Consider the following 22,375-nt stretch of genomic DNA (forward strand, 5'->3'; position numbering starts at 1 on the left):
GCTCCCTAAATCACAGAGCATTACATAGGCTCTCTCTCCATTAGATTGAAAGCTCTTCAAGGGCAGGGACTGTTCTCCTGTTTTCTCTGTATCCCCATTGCTTAGTTCAGCACCCAGCACATAGTGAGACTTAACTAAAACCTCGCTGATTGATTGTGCCAAACATTTCAATTCACAGAGAGAAATTGAGAACGTCAGTGGAATCAAGTGATTTATTTTCCAAAGTCAAAAAGTAATGAATAACAGACAGGATTTTTATCTAGATCTTCTGCTTTCATCCACTGTTCTTTTCCCTAGATCAGACAATTCCTCCAGTACTTCCTTCCAATATATCATAACTGTGTTAAGCCAATTAAGTTCTCAGGGGCTATGGCAATGAAATCTAAGGTATGGAAGACCTTATCAGATATCAAATGGTCACTGAATATGAGCACAATCACAATTTGCATTTGTCCTAAAAAGTCCTATAAAATAAGGTTAGAAAAGTTTATCATCCAAAAGCAAGTCATCACTGGGAGAATTTTATTCAACCATTGCAACTTCTAGAACTATATATTTTTGCATGTGAGATGAATCAGTGGGCAGTAGACCATCAGTGGAATTATGGACAGGTAGGTCATGTGGTGGGCAGTGCTGGACTTGGAACTCAAGAAGACCTGAGTCTGTGAAGATTGTATTTGGCTCTCCCCTGATTTTAACTATGAAGGTACCTACCTTTTCCCTGATTGCAAAGACTTAAATTGTAACTCATGATTTTTTTAGATTTAATCCCCATAAGTGTAAACAAAGTATTTAAAAGTTAAGTATGAAGATCTGCCCATTTAGATCTAATCCACAAAAGTACAAATATCACACTTAATCATGAAGTGGGAGGTCTGTGACCCACATGGGTGATAGTGGGTAATGAATCAGAATCCACTAACTGCCTTCTGGGCAGTCCTAGAGCAGAGCATCAGCTGTGAGTGGTAGATGTGGAATTAGGGGAAGTGATGCAAGAGAAAATGTCTTTAAAAGTGGAACAGGGATTCTTGGAGCTGAGTTCAACTTGGACTTCCACTTCTGCTGGAGGAAATTCTTAATGCTTTCGAGTTGAGGCTGGTGAAGAGGGGCAGAAGGATCTGACTGGACTGACACGTGGTGAGTGAAAAGGCTAACTCTTTCCTAGATGTTGTCTGAAGAGACTAGCCTCAGAAGAGACTTACCCCTGGGTCCTTGGCTTTGCCGAGGACAGCTAAGGACCAATTCTCCCTGTCCTGGTTTTGAGCCAGGGTCTGGGAGTAAATTACTTAATGTTTAGGCTAGATATCTTACCTTATCATCTCTGATTTCTTGCTTCATTCTTTCTACATTTTTAAATGAAATTGTAAATAAAATCTCTTTGAAATTAATTAAATTCCTGACGACCAAACTCTTAAATAATCAAGTCCAACCATTTAAAAAATAACCCCCTTACAAGTTCAAATTCTATCTCAGATAGTTTACCATCTTTGTCACTCTAAACCAGTTCACATAACCTCTCAGATTCAGTTTCCTCATCAGTTAAAAAAAAGACAAAATAATGTCATCTACTTAAAAAATATTGTAAAGTTCAAGGAAGAAAAATAGATATAAAGAACTTCACAAATTTTAAAAAGCATGTATAATTATCTGTTATTATTTTTTAATTTTTATTTTTGAATCTTTGAAACACTGAATAAGACATGAAAAACTCTCTAGTACATATTAAACTAAAAAATGTAAGTAATAAAACTAGTGAGTAGATTAAAAATGAAAACTAAGCAATGGAAATGCAGCCTCTAGCCTTGAAGTTTCAAGTTTTCCACCTAAGAAATAAAATAGAAACATATAGTAAATATGATATGCAATTTAATTCAATGAACATTAGTTAAACTTGATATTACATGCATTCTCTATAAATAGTGATATTTATTGAAGTAGATACTGTTTGATATGAATATAGATATTTAATTGATTATATACATGTATATACAAATTTCTGAATAGTATATGTTTATATATTTATATATACATGTATATACCATTCAAATAATTTTCCTAATTAAACTTTAATTTTAATTAATTTAATTTTAATTAAATTATTTTAATTCAATAAATAAAATAAAATAATTGAATTTTAGTTAATAAACTAAGAAAAAACTAAATTAAATAAATTAAATATGCTAATTAAAAAACTCCTAAATAAGCAGTTAGATCAGGGATTGCTTGCTAAATATAGCCTGGATTTCATTATAGAAAACTTCCTGAAAAAGGCACAAATATCTTAATTATAAGGGTACACTAAGGAGTTAGGTCAGGGACTGTTTGCTAAATAGGGACCTGGATTTCATTAATTATAGGAAACTTCCCAAAAGAGGCACATCTTTTGTTCTTTAGCTTTGTGTTCTCTATGAAGGTTAAATTTATGTAAGATCCTTGAGGAGAGAGAGTATCTTCATTTTTGTCTTTGTATCACCACAGAGCAACATGAATAGCACCAATTTAATAAATGAGAGTAGCAAGACTTAACAGGTAGGAAACCAGCATTGGAGTCAGAAAGATCTTACTATGTGACCCTAGATAAGTCATTTAACATTTCTATGTCTCCAGGAAACTCTCTAAGATTTTAAATGACAATATAGATGCTGATCCATATTTGTAGAAGTTTCTCCTCTTGGAAATACTTAGTTCTAGAACCTCTTCCTCAAGCCATCCCCTCTCTCAAAAAAATTTTTTTGTTGTTGATTTAAATTTGAAGACATGGATGAAAATCTAGTAGTCAGCTACTTATGTAGCATTTTATATGATTTGGCTTCCTTTAAACAAACAGTACCAATAACCCTATATTCCTCTGATCTTTCAGTAACAGCTGCTAGTTGCTAATCAGTGTGGAGATATCTCAAGACAAGTGATTTTCTTAATAAGCCAAGCAAAACCTCTCTCCTCCAAAATGCCACAATTCCTCTATCTAGAAAGCAATGAAGGACTAGAGTATGTTTTCTAACTACAGGAGAACAATAAATATATTGGTAGAAATGTAATTAAACTATTAGTTTGCTTTTCTTTTATTGACAATATCTCTAAATCATTCACTATATGCCTTAATATCCATCCTTAGCCATTTACTCACTGACCATGAACTCTCTATGAACAATACATTTTCACAAAATCTGAATTATGTCCTTGCAAAACAGTCTTGACATTGAAACTGTGCATTTGAAAATGGCTCTGAACCCTGGGGGACTACATTTCCCAGGACTCTCTACCCCAACTTCCTCAGACACATCCCACAATAAGTTGGGGTAGAGAGTCCTGGGAGATGTAGTCCCCCAGGGATCAGAGCCATTTTCAAATACACATTACTGAATAACCAGGCATGATAACTCTATTCAGTGCATTTCATATGATATAAAAACATCTAAAGATTGAAAGTTATAATGAGAGAACTTTAATAAATTATAATCCTTAAAATTTAAACTGGATGGACCATAAAGATGAGGAAATGAGACAATGAAGCTGAGTTACTTGCCCAAGAACATAGAGTTAGTTAGCAATAAACCTGTTAAGAACCCTCGTCTCCTCTTACTCCCAACCAATGACAACCAGTTTCAAGTCACTAAGCTCTTATTGACAAAGAATAGAGTGTTTATCAAGAACATTCCTGTAAAATGAAGGTAATTATATAAGTAAGTATGTAGCCAAAAATCAAGAAGAAATCTTGTTAATCCTAATGGAAATTCAAAAGAAATAATGAAATGAGGTTAAAAGAAATTTAGCAAATTCTGGCTCTTTTTCTATAAACTTCTATTTTACTTTTATTGGAATTTATACCTGTGTTAGGAGAAGTCGGTACCTTTATAAAGTAGAAATTTCTTAAGGAAAATTTTGGGATTTTTTGAGTCTGTTAAGTTTGGTGCTTTGCAGGTAATAGGAGCTAAATAAATAATTGTTGTATTTAAGTAAATGGAAAGAAATTCCTAGGTGAGACAAGAAATAAGAAATGAAAGAGAATAATACATGTAAATGTAGATGTAACCAACAGTTGTTCAACAAGTTCAAAAGTCAACATTCCCTTAACTGATATGATTTGAAATATATCTATCAAAAGGATCTATAATTGCTCCTTTTTTGAATTTTAGATTTTCTCCACCCTGATTAGTCTTTAAAATCCTACTAACCAGGAATATATACACCCCCACTTAAGGATTAAGTGTTGAGGAGGATGACCTATGACAGGCATGTACCAGCAAGTGACAAATAAGAAACAACTGACAGACCCCTGGGCTGTCCTAAGTCAAGCTTAAGCTACCATTGGTACATGTGAGATGCAGGAAGTGATATAAAGAACAATATATTTCGTATCACTTCATCTCTCCAGCCTCTCTCACGGAGACATGGCTCTGGCTCATGTGGCTCATGGCAATGCCCTTAGCATGCTTAGTGAGTGGTTTAGGCTGATTGCTTTTTTTCTTTACCTCCTAAAACACTTCTCCTAGGAGGCCCCTCATCTCAGAGGAGACCTCATGGCTGGAAGTCAAGCTAGATTGAGAAGGCCCATTGATCTAGGCCTCTGAACTCCTATCTGGCTTGCAATCCAACTCCTTTTCACTCTCTCTTCTTAATTTTTTCTCTCTATTGTAATTAAATATCATAAAAATTCCAAACTGACTTGAGTATTTTACCAATAGCATAATATATTCAGTCAATAACCCCTTAATTTTTACCCTTACATTTTATAAAGGTAAATTTCACAATCATATGAATACAATAAGGAAGTAGGGCAGCAAGAACTATGTTGACCAGTTTAAGATTGGGTTTAATTAATTATGGAAAGTTTCCTAAAGGAAGTAGGCCTTTAGTTGTGCAATCCAGTGTTAAGAAATCATATAGTAATCAAAGAGATCTGGGAAGACTCCCAAACTAAAAGAATTAAGGAAATATTGCATCAAAACATTTGAATTCTATTTTCATTCCAAAATAATTTATTCATGCATGAATGCTATAGTACTTAACACTACCAAAATGACTTAATGGGTTGCAAAATATACCACTAGAGACATTTATGAACAGAGAAGGTAGGCTGATAATGTCTCAAGAGTGGAGAGTAGTGGATGGATACCCCAATGCCTCACTGTAATATATAAATATTAAAAGACCCTCCAACAAGTTGAATGGGTCTTCCATGGAAGATTTTCAGGAAAATAATTCAACAGAAGAGGGAATTTGGTTTACTCACCAATCAGTGAGATCATGGATCTACTGAAACACTGACTTAATTATACTTAAGGTCTAAGAAGAAAAGATTTTGCTGCCATGAAAATTTTCTTGAGAAAATTTAATTCACATGAAAAGGAGTTCCAGAATTCCAAAGAACATAGTTTGGGAACTGCTGGGTTAAATAATACAAGTGATGAATTTGACTTTGAAAATGTGCCAAGAGGAACCTCTTCCAAAAGCTCTTCCCCACATGTATTCCCTTTGACTTCCCACTAATTTATCCCACTCTCTTCAATTACCCACCTCTAGATACCTTAAGTTTAAGATATGGAGCCATTTATAGTTTTTTTTCTCCTTCTAAAAGAGTTTAAATCATGAAATGGCAAGGGAAATAACTAGCAATTTTTTGCCAAAATTTTTTTAGTTAAATTTTTAAAATTCATAAAAGCAGCATCTCAACAACCAAATGGCTTTAAAATACAGGGCCAGAAAGAAAATTCCCAAGGAAGGAAGAAATTGTAAGTCAAATACCTATTTCAGACAAACCCTTATGTGAAAGGCAATTCACAACAATAGTACCCTTTGGCATTTGGGCAGATCTGTTATCTCAAGTCTCTGGTCTTCTTGATCATAATGTTGATGGTTTTAGAGGAGGTAACTGCAAAAACTTAAGGCATTTCCCCCACTGTGGATAAATGAAAGCTATACTTTGCTTTGGTGACTGCATTCCAAAGGACATGAGCCTGGGGCAGTCTGCATATAGAAATGAATCAAAACAGTCCATGCATTTCAGCCTCCCTAGTGATAGGTAAGCTGATTATGTGGGATACCATGTGTGGAAAGGAAACTAGACTAACAGTTGGTGGGGGAAGGGGCAACTGGGAGTGGCAGTTGGGTCTTGTGACTAGCACTTCCTTCCTGGTGGGTTGGACTTCCTTCCTGATGTTAGAGGAGTGAGGAGCTCATTCAGCCCAGTCTGGAGTGCTGTGCCTCTTCTTGGTTCAGCCTGAAGATTCAGGTCCAATCACTTCTGAAGGTCAGACCTGTTCTTTTTTGCTTTCTGTCTACTGCTAAGATTCTGAATTAGACAAAGAGAGGACTGATATAGAGTAGACAGGAGTGGGAGAAACCCTCTGCCAGCTTGTGGGGCCTGGCCTCAGCTCTAAAGCTGAGAAAAAAAACTCCAATCCCCACTGATTATTAAACTTTATATTATTTGAATTCACAGTCAAATAAGTGGACTATCTTTTCTGGACAGAGAGGGAGCTTAACACCAGTTCAGTCATTCAAAGACAAACAGACCTTATTGGACCCCTGCTGCTTCCTTTTGGCAGAGGACATCTCTCTCCTTTGACTCACCGAGCAATATTCCCTCTCTCCCCTCAACTCCTCCATACCCCCATAAAAACCTCCCCTTATCCCCTGGTTTTTCATATCCTCCCCATCCTTTCCCAATAAATATTACACATGTCCATAACACAGAATGACAAGATCATAAGATCAGTTATTCATCTGTCTGGACATTTAGAGTAAGAGGTAGATTTACAAATCAGGCTCTGCAAATTTTTCAAAAATAAATATCAAGAAAAGGGTGTTAAATGCCTAGTGGTATATTCAAGACCTAAAAAGCAAAAATATTAGCTTCATTATTATAATTTTAAGATGCTAGAAGCAAACATTAGCAATCCACTTAGTTTCTATAACATCTTTCTCTAAGCATGCATTACTGATCTTCATTGATTGTTCTTCTAATTTAAATCTCTGGCATTAAGATGCCAAAGTCTGAAATATGATGAATTCATGTTTGTCTTCCTTGCTCTTTCTAGGAGAATATTTATAGTGGCTCTTAAGTTCAGATCCCCTTCTCCTCTCTCCCTTTCAAATACCCCTTACCCTTATTTCTTCCACTTTTCTCTTTCCTCTCATTCTTTCCTCCCCCTCTCTTGCTTCCTATTCATCTCCTCCTCCTTCTCTTTCCCCTGCCTTCCCCCTATTCTCTTTCTCTTTCCTATCCTTCCCACCAGATCTCTTACCAATGCAGTTTGATACCTGATTTGCACTTTGTATCCCTGAAGAATAGTTTGGAGGCAGTGACAGACTAGGAGATTTGCCCAGGCTTAAAAAGCCAGTATGGAACTTGGACTTAAACTCAGATCTTCATTACCTTGAGACCCACTTGCTATTGAATATAAATCCCTCTGTCTCTCAATTCCTGTTGTTTCTCTTAGTAATGATGTACTGTGATCTTATTTTGACCAATCTATGCCTTCCAAGTTATTATTCTTTCTCCTCTACTTCACTACTAGAATTCTAGAATCTTCCATTTGGTGCCTTCAATTTTTATCACCTTTTCCTTAATCCCTGACATGATAGCATTTCATCCCCATCATACTACTGGAACTTCTCTCTCCGTGACCCCTAAGGACCAAATAACCTTCAAATGGTTTTTATTTTCCTTTTCTTCTTCATTGATTTTTCAAACACTGTTAGAATGTATTTAACATTCACCACTATGATTATCCTATCCTCCTAGAGATATTCTCCTCCTCTGATTTAGGATCAAATCATGGACTCACAGATGCAGAAAAACAAAGTTACTTAAAGGACACCTAATTTAGGCTCCTTGTTCTGGACATGGAAACCCATTGCAAATGGAAATATGGATGGAGACCAAAAGATATTGAGGAACTTGCCCATGATCACACAACTAGTAGTTGGCAGAGCTGGGATTTAAAACTAAATAGCAACAAGTACATTTGGCATGTATTATGTAGGTGTTGAAGACTAAACTTAAAATATGTAAACTTGAATAACTATAATTCTTATATGCTTGAGGTAAATAGAGCCAGACAGATGAGGAAAATAAAACCAAGTAGTGAATTTGCTAGTACAAAATCATGGGGCTAGCTAGCAGCAAAACTGATAGTAGAACCTTGTCCCCTCTAGTCCCTCCTGCTTCTCATCAGCTTCATGTAACTCAGTTCTTATAGCAAAGGGCAGATTAATTTACAAAACTCATTGGTATAAAATGAAGGTCAGTCATGTAAGTAAGCATGGAGCCAAAACTTATAAGAAAACAGGATAATTCTAGTAGAAATTCAACAGTAGAAGGAGTGGAATAAGGTTAAAAGATATTTAGTAAATTCTGGCCCTTTATTCCATTGCCTTATATTTAATTTTCATTTGAACATATATCTTCTAGGAAACAGATTGCTGCCTTTGTTCTGTGCAAGCTTATTGAGCACAAGAGGTTTTGTTTCCATCTTTGTGTGTCTGGTGTCTCACATACACTGGGAGTTTAAGGAATGCTTAATGAATTTAAGTGAATTGAAAGTAATTTCTATGTGAACCAGATATCAGAGAAATCAAAGGGAACAGCACATGGAACTGTGGAGGGGGTCAGTGTGATCATCTGCTAAGCAGTAACTTAAGTCAACATTTTCAAATTATTTTGCCTTGAAATGTAATAGGGGAATCCATAAATACTTTTTTTTTACAAGGAAACTCCTAAGTGTATCTAGGAGGTGGGTCAGGAGCTCTAATTCCAGCATCTTACTAGGCTACATTGCTAATGGCATTCCTCCTGCTTCTCTCTTCCAGTTGTTCTCTTACCTGTCAGAGGACTCCTCCACATCTTTTATTTATCTTCTGCTTTCCATTAAATAAACCATTAGTGTCTCCCAAGCAGAGTAGTAACTAGGATAAGGTAATCAAGGCATTCCTTAGGGCCCTGCTATTTAGTAGCATTTATACTCCTGCAACAGGTGGAATCAAGTACACTTAGTACTTAGTTAGCTAAAACAATTAGTTAAAATAGGAATCTACCAGGTGGCAGTGTTAATAGCATCCATCTGTGAACCATTACTGCAACTAATTCCCAACCCTACTCAATTGAATTGAGCTTAATTATTTCTTATATTATTTTTACACTGTTAAATATAATGTTGATGTAAGGGAGTTGTTGTACTGCTTTCTCCAGAGTGCTACTTGCCCCTCATCACTTCCATTACCTGGCCCCCAGAGCTCTATCCTAGGTCTTCCTCTATCTCTACTTCAAAAGTTCTTAACTTTTTGGAGATGGTCATGGAAAGTCTGATGAAACCTATAGACCCCTTCTCAGACTAATATTTTTAAATGCATAAAATACATAGAATGACAAAGGAAGTAAATTATTAGTGGAAAGATGCAAATTTTCCTAGTTTTTAATGTTTAAAACAAGTTTATTTAAAACACATTTAAAACAAATTAAAAAAATAAAAACAAATTTATCCTAGATTAGAGAGCCTCCTGAAAGCTGTGTGTGGGTCCTGTTATACAATTTTTCTCTTATCCATCCCCTTTACATTCATTAATTAAATCATCTATTCTTTTTTTTTAAACCCTTACCTTCCATCTTGGAGTCAATACTGTGTATTGGCTCCAAGGCAGAAGAGTGGTAAGGGCTAGGCAATGGGGGTCAAGTGACTTGCCCAGGGTCACACAGCTAGGAAGTGGCTGAGGCCGCATTTGAACCTAGGACCTCCCGTCTCTAGGCCTGGTTCTCAATCCACTGAGCTACCCAGCTGCCCCCTAAATCATCTATTCTTGACATATAACTCCTAAGTCTTTATTTCCAACCCTAATCTTTTCTCTGACATTCAATACTACATTTCACTGATGATCAAGACATGTCTATAAGCATGGTCTTCCGGCACCTCAAATTCAACATGCCTGAAACTGAACCCACCCTTTCCCCTCAAAAGCTGTCATTCCTTAAATTTCCCAACGTCTCCCAATGTCTTCATTTCCTTTGAGGGCTATCCATATTTGAATAACCTAGTCCCAAGAGCTGCCAAGTCCTTTCCATTCTACATCCACAATATTTCTCACATCTTTGCACTACCATTACCCTAGTTCAGGCCCTCATTGTTCCTCTCTTTGTATTATCTTTCTAGTTGGTCTCTCTTCATTGTCAGGTCCATGGAGACCACCAGGTCCTGAGGAGTAAGAATGCAGACAGACTCAGGAGGGCTGGGCAGTGACTTAGTTTATTGATTTGAGATGCACATTTGATAGGGAAAATGATGTAGGCTAAAAAATTAGGGAAGCCTTTTGCAAGAACAATGATAGGCAATGATTTTCAAGATGGAAACAATGGATGTAGATTGCCTTAGTGGCTCTAAGCCACTTCTTCAGGCTATAGGGAGCAGCTAAATCATAGGTAATATGTCAATTCAACATGTCATTGTATGACCTAGTTTTGTATAGAATACTGTATGTTCTTATAATACTCGCTTATTATTTTCTTGGCAGGACATCTAGTGTTTTGGGGAGAGGGAAATGTTTGCTTTTCTCATGCTGGGGAGAAGACTTACTACTTCTAAGTTAATGGCTACCCAGAAGCCTTGCAATCTGGGGTGCACTGGGCTTGTTTTCATGGTCTTGCTGAATGGAAAGCCCATGACTTCCTGGAGTGCATTGGGCATGGAAGCCTCTGATATTCTTATGCTGCTCCCACACTATCTCATGATTCTCTCCTCTCTAGCACAGTTAAAAGAGTGATCTTCCTTTAGCTGCTCCCTACAGCCTGAAGAATAAAATACAAATTGCTTTGTCACACATTCAAGAAATATCATGGTATGGATCCAACACAACTTTACAATGAATTCCCTTCAACACACTTATCTGGATGTGACAGGACAAAATATGAACAAACCAAAAAGCTGCTAGAATTAATGTAAAAATCCTACCAAAAGTTCCAACCAAGCTGAATTCCTCAGAATCACATACTATAAAAGTTGGATGGAATCTTAGATCATCTATTCTAACCTTCACCTAATCAAGCTTCCCTTCTACAACACACTTAATAAATCATCATCCTGAAGATCTCTGATCAAATGAAAATCTGCTTCTTCCCACAGCAGCCCTTTCTACTTTTGAACTGCTCTATTTGTTTAGAAATTTTACTTACCATTGAGCTCAAATCTGTCCCTCTCTTCGTTTTTCCTTATCAATGGGAATTAATGCTAAGTAAAGATAGCAAAGCCAAGAAAAGAACATACACAAGACTACAACAATGTCAATCAATGTAATGGGAAGAACTACAGGTGTGTAAAAATCAAAAACCAATGCTGCAAAATTATAAACAAGCGTGGCTCAAAAGAAGACATGAGTACATCCACTCCCCTCCTTTACAGAGGAGTAATCCACAAGTGTATACTGAATGTATATTTTTCAATATATTGTTCGGTTTTGCTGATTTTTTTACTTTTTTTCCTTTTTTGTCTTTAAAATGTTATTTTTCATATGAGAAATCTTTTATGGAGAGGAAATGAGGGGTACTATGGTAAAATAAAAATACATCGAGAAAAACTCATTTTAATGAATAAAAAATGTAATATCTAATCCAACATTTAGTCATTCTAGCATCAATTTTAAAAAACACCACCAAGAGAACCATAAAAATTGATAACTATTATGTAAATAATTCCTAAGCAGTTGATAGATAGCTTCAATAGAGTATTATTTATTCTCAGACCATTAGTGAATTTCTATACTTACTATTACTTCTTTTTCTATTGTAAAAGACTGAGAATAGCAACAAATTTAACTTCATTGAAAATTCTGAACTACCTTTTCCAAATGATCCTCTAACTTACTTTAAAATTGCTATGATTTGGGTTGGTCTCTAGATTCTACTATTATCATAATCTATAGATTAATATAATATACTGTTTCTCCCACATGAGTGAATTCTATAAATAAAAATCTATCTTTGCGTTCTATATTTACCTTCATTTCTAACTCTTATACTCTCATCACAGCAATATCAACTCCATACAAGCCAGGCTTGTTTTTCCTTTAAAAAGGCAACAAAGCCATCCTCAGGCCTCAAGTGGACCAGGGGACTAAGGCTTAAATCAATAAAGTTGAAGTTAGGGAAGTAAAAAAGTCAAAGAAGAGTCCTCCCCTTTTCACACTTACTACTGCCATACCATCACTAGAAATGCTATTCCTGTTTGAATCAATGCTATATCCTTTCTGAATATTCTTTCCATGCTATGGTTAAATAAAACTCATTCTTATTTTTAGTTTTTATTATGTTTTTCCAGATTATATGAAGATACAATTTAAATTACCTTTTTCTGACATTTTGTGGTCCATGTTCTCTACCTCTCTCCTTCCTCTTCCATCTCCCCAAGAAGACAAGCAATAAGATATAGGTTATATATGTTCTATCTCCCAATACATATTTCCATGTTCCTCATGTTGTGAAAGACACATATCATTGAACAATAAAAATCTAATGAAGGAAAACAAAGGAAATAAAGTGAAAATGGTATGCTTCAAAAGGAATTCACAGTACAGCAGTTCCTTTTATGGCCATGGTTAGCCTGGATCTTTGCATTGAAGATAATAGTCATTCACAGTTGATAATTGTACATTATTGCTTTTGCTATGTATACAATCTTCACCTGTTTCTATTCACTTCACTTAATATCACTTCGTATAGATCTTTCCATGTTTGTGGGTGTGTTATCATTCTGTTTGTCATTTCTTATTGCACAATACTATTCCATTACAATCATATACCACCACTTGTTCAGCCACTCCCCAACTGATGGATATCCTTTCAGTTTCCAATTCTTTGACACCACATAAAGAATTGCTATAAATATTTTGATACAATTGATCCTTTCCCCCTATTTTTAATCTCTTTGTGATACAGACCTAATAGTGACTTTTGTGGCCCTTTGGGCATGGTTTCAAAATGCCTTTCAGAAGGGTTATATCAGTTCATAGCTCCACCAGCAGTGTATTAATGCCCTAATTTTTCTACTTGACCTCCAGTATTTTTCAATTTCTGTTTTTGTCATATTTTCTAGTCTGATGGGTGTGAGGTGGTCCCTCATAGTTGTTTTAATTTGCATTTCTCTAATAGTGATTTGGAACATTTTTTTTCATATGAATGATGATAGTTTTAATTTCTTCATCTGAGATTTGTCTGTTCATTTCATTTGACCATTTATCAATTGGGGAATTACTTATATAAGTTAAACTTATTCTTTTAACTGTTATGTGATCTATTAGTGTCTTATTTTATTCCAATTCAAAACCTGAATCAGATATGATTTAAATTAGATGCTTCCTTAGAAATAAAATTGATATAGGAAATATAAAAAACAAAAGAACAAAATAATAATTGCTACATTTATATGGCATCTTAAGATTTTCAAAGTATTTTACAAATATTATCTCATTTTATCCTCAAAACAACTGTAGAAGGTAGGTTCTATCATTCTTCCCATTTTTTATATGAGGATACTATAGTTAAGTGATTTCTCCCAGGTTATGTTGCTAATAAGTCATACTCCTGAGGCTAGATTTTAATTGAGAGCTTTTTAACACCAAGTCTAAATCAAAAATATATTATAAAGAAAGGAGTTTAATCTGTCAAAATAATCATATGCTATCATATACTTTTTAAAAAAGAATGGATGTATCAGAGATAATATTGTGGACAGTATAATTAGATTTAAGGGAAACATTTGACTAAGTCTCTGATAATATCCTTGTGGATTAGATTTTTAAAATGTGAACTAGATAAAAGTGCAATTATATAGATTTCTAACTGATTTACTAGACCTAACAAATGTTCTTCAGTGTCATTGGGAGAATAGAGAAGAAGAAAAGTGTCTTTTAGTGTACATAGGGCTAATCCTGTTTTGTTCAATTTTTTTGTGAATTACCTGATAGAATGTTTATCAAATATGTGAATGATAGAAAATTCAAAGGTAACATGTTGAATTATAGACGAAGAGTCCAAAATATCTTGCAAGACTAGTAAAAGTACCTGGATTTACTTAGATGGCATTTAATAGGAACGATCCTGCATTTAAAGTATTATGTGAACTTTAGAGAAATGCACAAACATCAACAATTATTATTACAAATATAAAAAGACATTATATAGGTTTTATAATATACATGTACAAGATAGGAGAGAGAAACATAAGTAAGCAGCAGTTCCTGTGGGAACAACTAAGGAGTTTTAGTTGACCACAAGTTCAATATGAGTCAATAGCATAATCTGACTTATAAAACAAATAAAAAGTTAATGTGAATTGAGGCTATTTTAATAGTGTATAGAATTAAGGAGATAATAATTCCATTATATTTGCTATTGGTCAGACCACATCTCAAATACTCTGTTTCTGGACACCAAACTTTAAAAGGTCCATTGATTAATTAAAAGGCGAACAAATTGGGAATGAAACTGATTCTGTCAAATGAAAAATTATTCAAGCAACTGGAGATGCTTACAGCTGAAAGAAGAAAAGACTCAAGACAGACACAGTTAAACAACTATTATCTATGACAAAGTTTATAGTTCTGGAAAGCAAAACTATGTACAAAGTTAAAAGTTAAAGAAAAGTAGAGGTCTAGTAAATAAAGGAATGAAATCTTAACAATTGGAGATATCACCTACAGACTAGTTTTTTTTTTTTCTGAATTCAAAGAGATCCCTATCACTAGAGTCCACAGAACCATAGAACTTCAGTTACAAAAGGTCTCAGGGTCATCTTGCCTAACCCACTTCTGAAAAACAATCAACATCTTAATTAGAAGCTAGATGACCAAGATCAGAGGTTTTCTAGCTGGGCATGAAGTAGAAGGTTAGACTAGATAACCTCTAGGTTTCTTTAAAATATAGAATTCTATGGTTCTGTGAAAAAAAAATCTTTGACTGTCCAGGAAGACTAGACTATGTATTATATAATATCCTGAATGGCTAGAGAAGGGAATGAATGAAGAGAGAAAATTTGGAGCTCAATAAAAAATTTTAATCAATGTTGAAAATTAAAAATAATAAATGTATTAAATGGGAAGGGGCCACCTAGAGGTGAATTATAAAATAAGTGATAAATGAACATTGTGGTCAAATTCTTAGGCCAATGGTGGGTATTTTATTCTTCCATTTCCAGAAACTAGTTTGTTCATTTTTTTTTAAAACTCTTACCTTCCTTATTGGTTCCAAGACGGTAGAGTGGTAAGGGCTAGGCAATGGGAGTTAAGTGACTTGTCCAGGGTCACACAGCTAGAGAGTGTCTGAAGTCACATTTGAACAACCCAGTACTTCCCATCTCTAGGCCTGGCTTTCAATCCACTGAGCCACCCAACTGCCCCCTGTTCATTCTTTAAAAGCATAATGGAACAAAACTGGCTTAAAAAGATATGTGTGTACACAAATATATGTATGAATATGTTTAAAATATTCCTTGAGAGATTTAGCAAACATAACTACTGACCACCTACCACCACAAGACAAGAGAATGAAACTAGCAGAATCAACAAGGTAGCCTCACACAAGCCAGATAAGTCAAATCACCTTGACGAGTACTTCCACTTTGACTCATATAGAGATAGCTAAGAATCCTGAGCCCAGGACCAATAAGAATAGCAACATCCCCAAATCCACCAAGCTAGCCCCTCGAGCCATCATCAAAGGAATCAACCTCTTGAAGTCATGGCCTATCAACCACTTTCGTAGGTACTGTAGCCTCCTCTTTCTTAATAGACCTAACAAGTCATAAACTCATAAACTATAATCCAAGGTTCTGATACTGTCAAATTGTTCAATATCAGATATGAAAATGGTTTTATCAGTATAAATAACATCAAATAAAATGCATTGTCATTTTCTTTGATGAAATATACTAAAGATGAGTGGACTTTTCTGACTTTCAGCTAAAGCCTCCTTTATGCCTTGTCTTCATTATTAGAATATGTTTCTTAAGAGAACAAACTAGTGGCCTCACTTTTCTATATGTAATCAGAGTATGTTGCATAGGGATGTACTTATAATAAGTGTTTAATAAATGTTTTTTCATTCATTCATTTGAAAATATTATTATTATTATTATTATTATTATTAAGCAAGGCATTAAATAGGAAGATGCATTCTCACCAAGGATCCTTATTACAATCATGGAATATATTTAGTGCAGAGTATAGATAGAAGAGAGAACTCCATTCTATTTGTAGATGACCTCAAGTTCAAGAATAATTATAAGCTTTTGTCAATGAGATTCTTAGTCATTCAAAAGAAACATGCTTACTAAGAAACATGTGAGAAAAACTAAAAGAATCTATCATACAGTCTATAACATACTGTTGGGTGAACTACTTATTGAGTTATTTCATTAGTAATTCAATGAAAATTGGAAAAATCAGTGAAAGCAACTTAGATTTGGACCCAGAATTAATATGAGGAAAAGAAAGGGTTTTATTGAATTTGGGATATTTTGCTTTGGTTCATATCATACCCAAGGGATCTCTGACACAGAAAAAACCCTCTTTCTTATACTAGTATTTTTCTAGTGATCAAGTATGGCTGAAAATAATAGAAAACTGTGATAACCAAGAACTAAAATTGTAGATGACACAAAAGACAATAAATAAATGCATGTTGCAAGAATACACTACAGCATATTACCAATGTTTTATGTTCCTATTAACTTTTACAAGCATATGAGATGATATCAAATAAATGTATAGCTAGAGAGAGATGGTCCAAACAGTTAGGAAGAGTTAGGAAGAGATACGTACAGACCAAGTGCTGCACTGTTACTCATGAAATATTAAGAGGCCTACAGGGAGAATTCTGATGTTTTGAGAGACCCTCTCAGAAGGATTTATGGGATAGCATTAACAAAAATCACAAAAGATTAAAAAACAGTATGGATGAATTGATAAATGGGCAAGGGACATGGATAGGCAGTTCTCAGATAAAGAAATCAAAACTATTAATAAGCACATGAAGAAGTGCTCTACATCTCTTATAATCAGAGAGATGCAAATCAAAACAACTCTGAGGTATCACCTCACACCTAGCAGATTGGCTAACATTACAGCAGAGGAAAGTAGTGAATGCTGGAGGGGATGTGGCAAAGTAGGGACACTAATGCATTGCTGGTGGAGTTGTGAACTGATCCAACCATTCTGGAGGGCAATTTGGAACTATGCCCAAAGGGCGACAAAAGAATATCTACCATTTGATCCAGCCATAGCACTGCTGGGTCTGTACCCCAAAGAGATAATGGACAAAAAGACTTATACAAAAATATTCATAGCTGCGCTCTTTGTTTTGGCCAAAAATTGGAAAACGAGGGGATGCCCATCAATTGGGGAATGGCTGAACAAATTGTGGTATATGTTGGTGCTGGAATACTATTGTGCTCAATGGAATAATAAAGTGCATGAATTCCATGTGAACTGGAATGACCTCCAGGAAGTGATGCAGAGCGAAAGGAGCAGAACCAGGAGAACATTGTACACAGAGACTAATACACTGTGGTATAATCGAATGTAATGGACTTCTCCATTATTGGCGGTGTAATGTCCCTGAACAATCTGCAGGGATCCAGCAGAAAAAACACCATTCATAAGCAGAGGATAAACTGTGGGAGTAGAAACACCGAGCGCGTTTGAGGGGACATGACAGAGGAGAGACTCTAAATGAACACTCTAATGCAAATACTAACAACATGGCAATGGGTTCAAATCAAGACATATATGATACCCAGTGGAATCACGCGTCGGCTACTGGGGGTGTGGTGGGGGGAGGAAAAGAAAATGATCTTTATCTTTAATGAATAATGCTTGGAAACAATCAAATAAAATATTATAAAATTAAAAAAAAACAGTATGGATGGTTTGCAATATGCTCCATCTGAAGGATCAATTATCCTTCAGGGGTCTATTGAAAAACTGCAATGTCCATTTGTTCCTGTTTGAAATTGAGATCTGAAGCAGACCAAAACCTAGTGAGTTCATTCTGAGCTCAAATAGCATTGGGAACTCTTACCTACCTCCTTAATTTTCAGGAACACTAGTATTCCCTGAAAGTTCTCAAGAGAAGTAAATACTCTCACACACACACACATACACACACACACACACACACACACACACACACACACACACACACTTCCTTCTCTTCCCCCTTCAGCTGAATAGGAATCTCATTAATTTGGAGTTTCCCATGCCTAAGAAAATGACAAGTGATCCACACCTTCTCTCTTGTCATATCATTTTCTAGATACTATTCATAAATTTTCCATAGAGAATTTATCCATATTCCTGGAAGCATTTCTCTGGTTCTTCAAATATTTCATGAATATCAGTGCAGTCCTTAGGCTTCCAGCAGTGTGGATAAGCAACTAAATGCCTAGAATGCATGTTAGAATTGGAGGACAGTGTGGGAAAGATTAGATTTAGATCAACACCTCACACCCTACACCAAGATAAATTCAAAATGGGAGAATGACTTGAACATAAAGAAGGTAATTATAAAAAAATTAAATGAACACAGAATAGTATACATGTCAGACCTTTGGGAAGGGAGAGGCTTTAAAACCAAACAAGACTTAGAAAGAGTCACAAAATGCAAAATAAATAATCTGGAATACATCAAATTAAAAAGGTTTTGCACAAACAAAACCAATGTAACTAAAATCAGAAGGGAAGCAACAAATTGGGAAACAATCTTCATAAAACCCTCTGACAAAGGTCTAATTACTCAAATTTACAAACAGCTAAACCAATTGTACAAAAAATCAAGCCATTCTCCAATTGATGAATGGGCAAGGGAGATGAATAGGCAATTTTCAGTTAAAGAAACCAAAACTATTAATAAGCACATGAAAAAGTGCTCTAAATCTCTTATAATCAGAGAGATGCAAATCAAAACAACTCTGAGGTATCACCTCACACCTAGCAGATTGGCTAACATGACAGCTATGGAAAGTAATGAATGCTGGAGGGGATGTGGCAAAGTAGGGACATTAATTCATTGCTGATGGAGTTGTGAATTGATCCAGCCATTCTGGAGGGCAATTTGGAACTATGCCCAAAGGGTGATAAAAGACTGTCTGCCCTTTGATCCAGCTATAGCACTGCTGGGTTTGTACCCCAAAGAGATAATGGACAAAAAGACTTGTACAAGAATATTCATAGCTGTACTCTTTGTGGTGGCCAAAAATTGGAAAATGAGGGGATACCCTTCAATTGGGGAATGGCTGAACAAATTGTGGTATATGTTGGTGATGGAATACTATTGTGCTAAAAGGAATAAAAAAGTGGAGGAGTTCCATGGAGACTGGAACAACCTCCAGGAAGTAATGAAGAGTGAGAGGAGCAGAACCAGGAAAACATTATACACAGAGATTGATCCACTGTGGTACAATTGAAGGTAATGGACTTCTCCATTAGTGTCAATGCAATGTCCCTGAACAATCTGCAGGGATCTAAAAAATACTATCCACAAGCAGAGGATAAACTACGGTAGTAAAAACACTGAGGAAAAGCAACTGCTTGACTACAGGGGTTGAGGGGATATGACTGAGGAGAGACTCTAAATGAACACTCTAATACAAATACCAACCACATGGAAATGGGTTCGAACCAAGAACACATGTGATACCCAGTGGAATCGTGCGTCAGCTATGGGGGAGGTGGTGTTAAGGGGTAGGTGAGGGGAGGAAAAGAAAATGATCTTTGTTTCCAATGATTAATGTTTGGAAATGACCAAATAAAATAATGTTTAAATTAAAAAATAAAAGAATGCATGTAAGATTTTTTTCCTAATAGATCAAAAGTAATGTCAAATGTAAGATACACTATAGCAACTAAAAAAGCTTTGAGAGGCCTCCTCCAGAAGGCAGAATTTAAGCTGAACTTTGTTGGAAGCCAGGGAAACTAAGAGGTCAGCATCAGAAAGAAGGGAATTCTAGGTATGAATAACCATCATTGAAAAGACATAGAGTTAAAAAATTGGATTTCATATATGAGCAACAGCAAGTAGACCAGTATAGCTGAATTGTATAGTGACTGGAAGAAATAAAGCTTTGAAAAATAGGGAGAAGTCAGGTGTGAATAACTTTAAAAGCCAAATAAAGAATCTTATATTTAATGCTGGACATAATGGGAACTACTGGAATTCTTTGGATAGGTGAGGGTACAAAGAAAAATAGAGTACTTTGGGGAAACCACATTGGCAGCTAAGTGAAAGACAGATGGAAATAGGGAGAGACAGATAAAACTAAAAAATCAGGGTATAATCTCAAACAAAAGTGAAAACTGACCTAATTCAAAAAGAGAAGGAAAACATTGTACACAGAGATTGATACACTGTGGTGCAATCAAATGTAATGGACTTCTCTACTAGCAGCAATGCAATGCCCCAGAAAAATTCTGAGGGACTTATGAGAAAGAACGCTATCCACATCCAGAGAAAGAACTGTGGGAGTAAAAACACAGAAGAAAAACAACTGCTTGATCACATGGGTCGAGGGGGATAAGATTGGGAATGTAGACTCTGAATGAACATCCTAGTGCAAATACCAACAATATGGAAATGGATTCTGGTCAAGGACACATGTAATACCCAGTGGAATTGTACATCAGCTATGGCAGGGGAGGGAGCAATAGAAAATGATTTTTGTAACCAGGGAATAATGTTCAAAATTGATCAAATTAAAAAAGTAAATTATTTTTTTTAAAAAAGAGAAGGAAGAAAATTACATCTTGAAAAACAATACCATAGACAATAAGGTACTTCAATATTAAATATATATCCACCAAATAGCACAGTATCCAAATTCTTAAAGGAGAAGCTATATGAGTTACAGAAGAAATAGACAATAAAACTATATTAGTTTATATGATATGATACATGATATGATGTGATATTATATTATATTAATTTTCCCTTCTCAGAATTAGATAAATCAAACCAAAGAAGAAACAAGAAAGAGGTGAATATTGAGCTGAATAGAATTTTAGAAAATTTGAACTTGATAAATCTCTGGAGAAAATTGAATTGACTGGATATACATAAATCTAGGAATCATCTACATAAGATAATCAAATATATGAGAACTGATGCTATCAATGTTGTGAGAGTATAGGAAGAAAAACTAAAAGGACCCAGGACTATGCCTTAGGAAAACCTCATGGTTCATGGATATAAAGATTAAGATCTAGCAAAAGAAAATGAGGAATGGTCAGTCAAATAGGAAAAGAACAGCAAAAAAGAGAAATATTAATCATCTAGGTAATATTTATTCTTTTTTCCATTGTGGATAACCAGGCTATTATAGTCTGAATTATCTGGATCTTGTTGAAGAGACCCTATAGCATGACTCAGCTTTATGTAACAATTATGTTATCTGTGAATAAAAAAATCTATAAAACCTACATTAACCCTTGAATTCATGGTGCAGCCATCTATCTCTGTCTCTACCAAACCCTGTGGAAGGTCATGGTCACAGGGTAACATGGCAACCAAGTTTCAAAGATTCATCCAAGGAAATTGTTTCATGTGACTCAGCTTAGTTATGAGAGCCAAAATTGCCATTGTGTTTACAACCGAGATAAATTCCCTAGAGATTACACAGAATATATTTTCTCCTATATTTTGATATAAGTATCATCCCATGCATCTCCTTACCACACCACACCTCAGTTCTACCATCGAAAGGTCCCCTGACCAGAATTCTTTACCACAATGTAAAGGCAATCCACACCTTACAAAATGCACATGAAGTACGACATTGCTGACTTTATATAGAATGTTTGGTAATCAACTCCAATTCCTCTCAGTTCCAATATTTCTTTAGCTGTTAGGAGTATCTGTAATTTTTTTCATTAATATATGTTTGCATTTTTCCTGCTTTCTTTGTCCTTTCTGCTGATCCTCTCTTCTAATACATTCTAGTTATTAGATCACAAGTAAGTCACCAATCCTAAAATGTTGCTACATTCCTTCTTAAGCAAGGATTGGAGAGGGAACAGTTCTCACAACCATACTAAACCACAAAGTGAATTTTAAAAGATTTGTTGTTCTCATCCTGAGATGGTTCCGGCCCAGACAACCATTGCTCATCCCAGCTCTTAGACATTTTAACTCTTGGCCAGTGTAACACTATTAATAGGGAATCATTCTTTAATTTGGAACATGGACAATATATACTCCATGGCTTCCTCTATTTCTTCACTTATACCCTGTTTGACAGTAATACTGAGCAGATCAATGAATAATATCTCTAGGTTTGCATTTGTCAGTCTTATATACTTTTAACTTATGCTTCAGGTGTGCCTTGAAGAAAGTCTTTTAGAC

This window comes from Monodelphis domestica, chromosome 8 (genome assembly GCF_027887165.1).
Source record: "Monodelphis domestica isolate mMonDom1 chromosome 8, mMonDom1.pri, whole genome shotgun sequence".
NCBI classification, from domain to species: Eukaryota; Metazoa; Chordata; class Mammalia; order Didelphimorphia; family Didelphidae; genus Monodelphis; species Monodelphis domestica.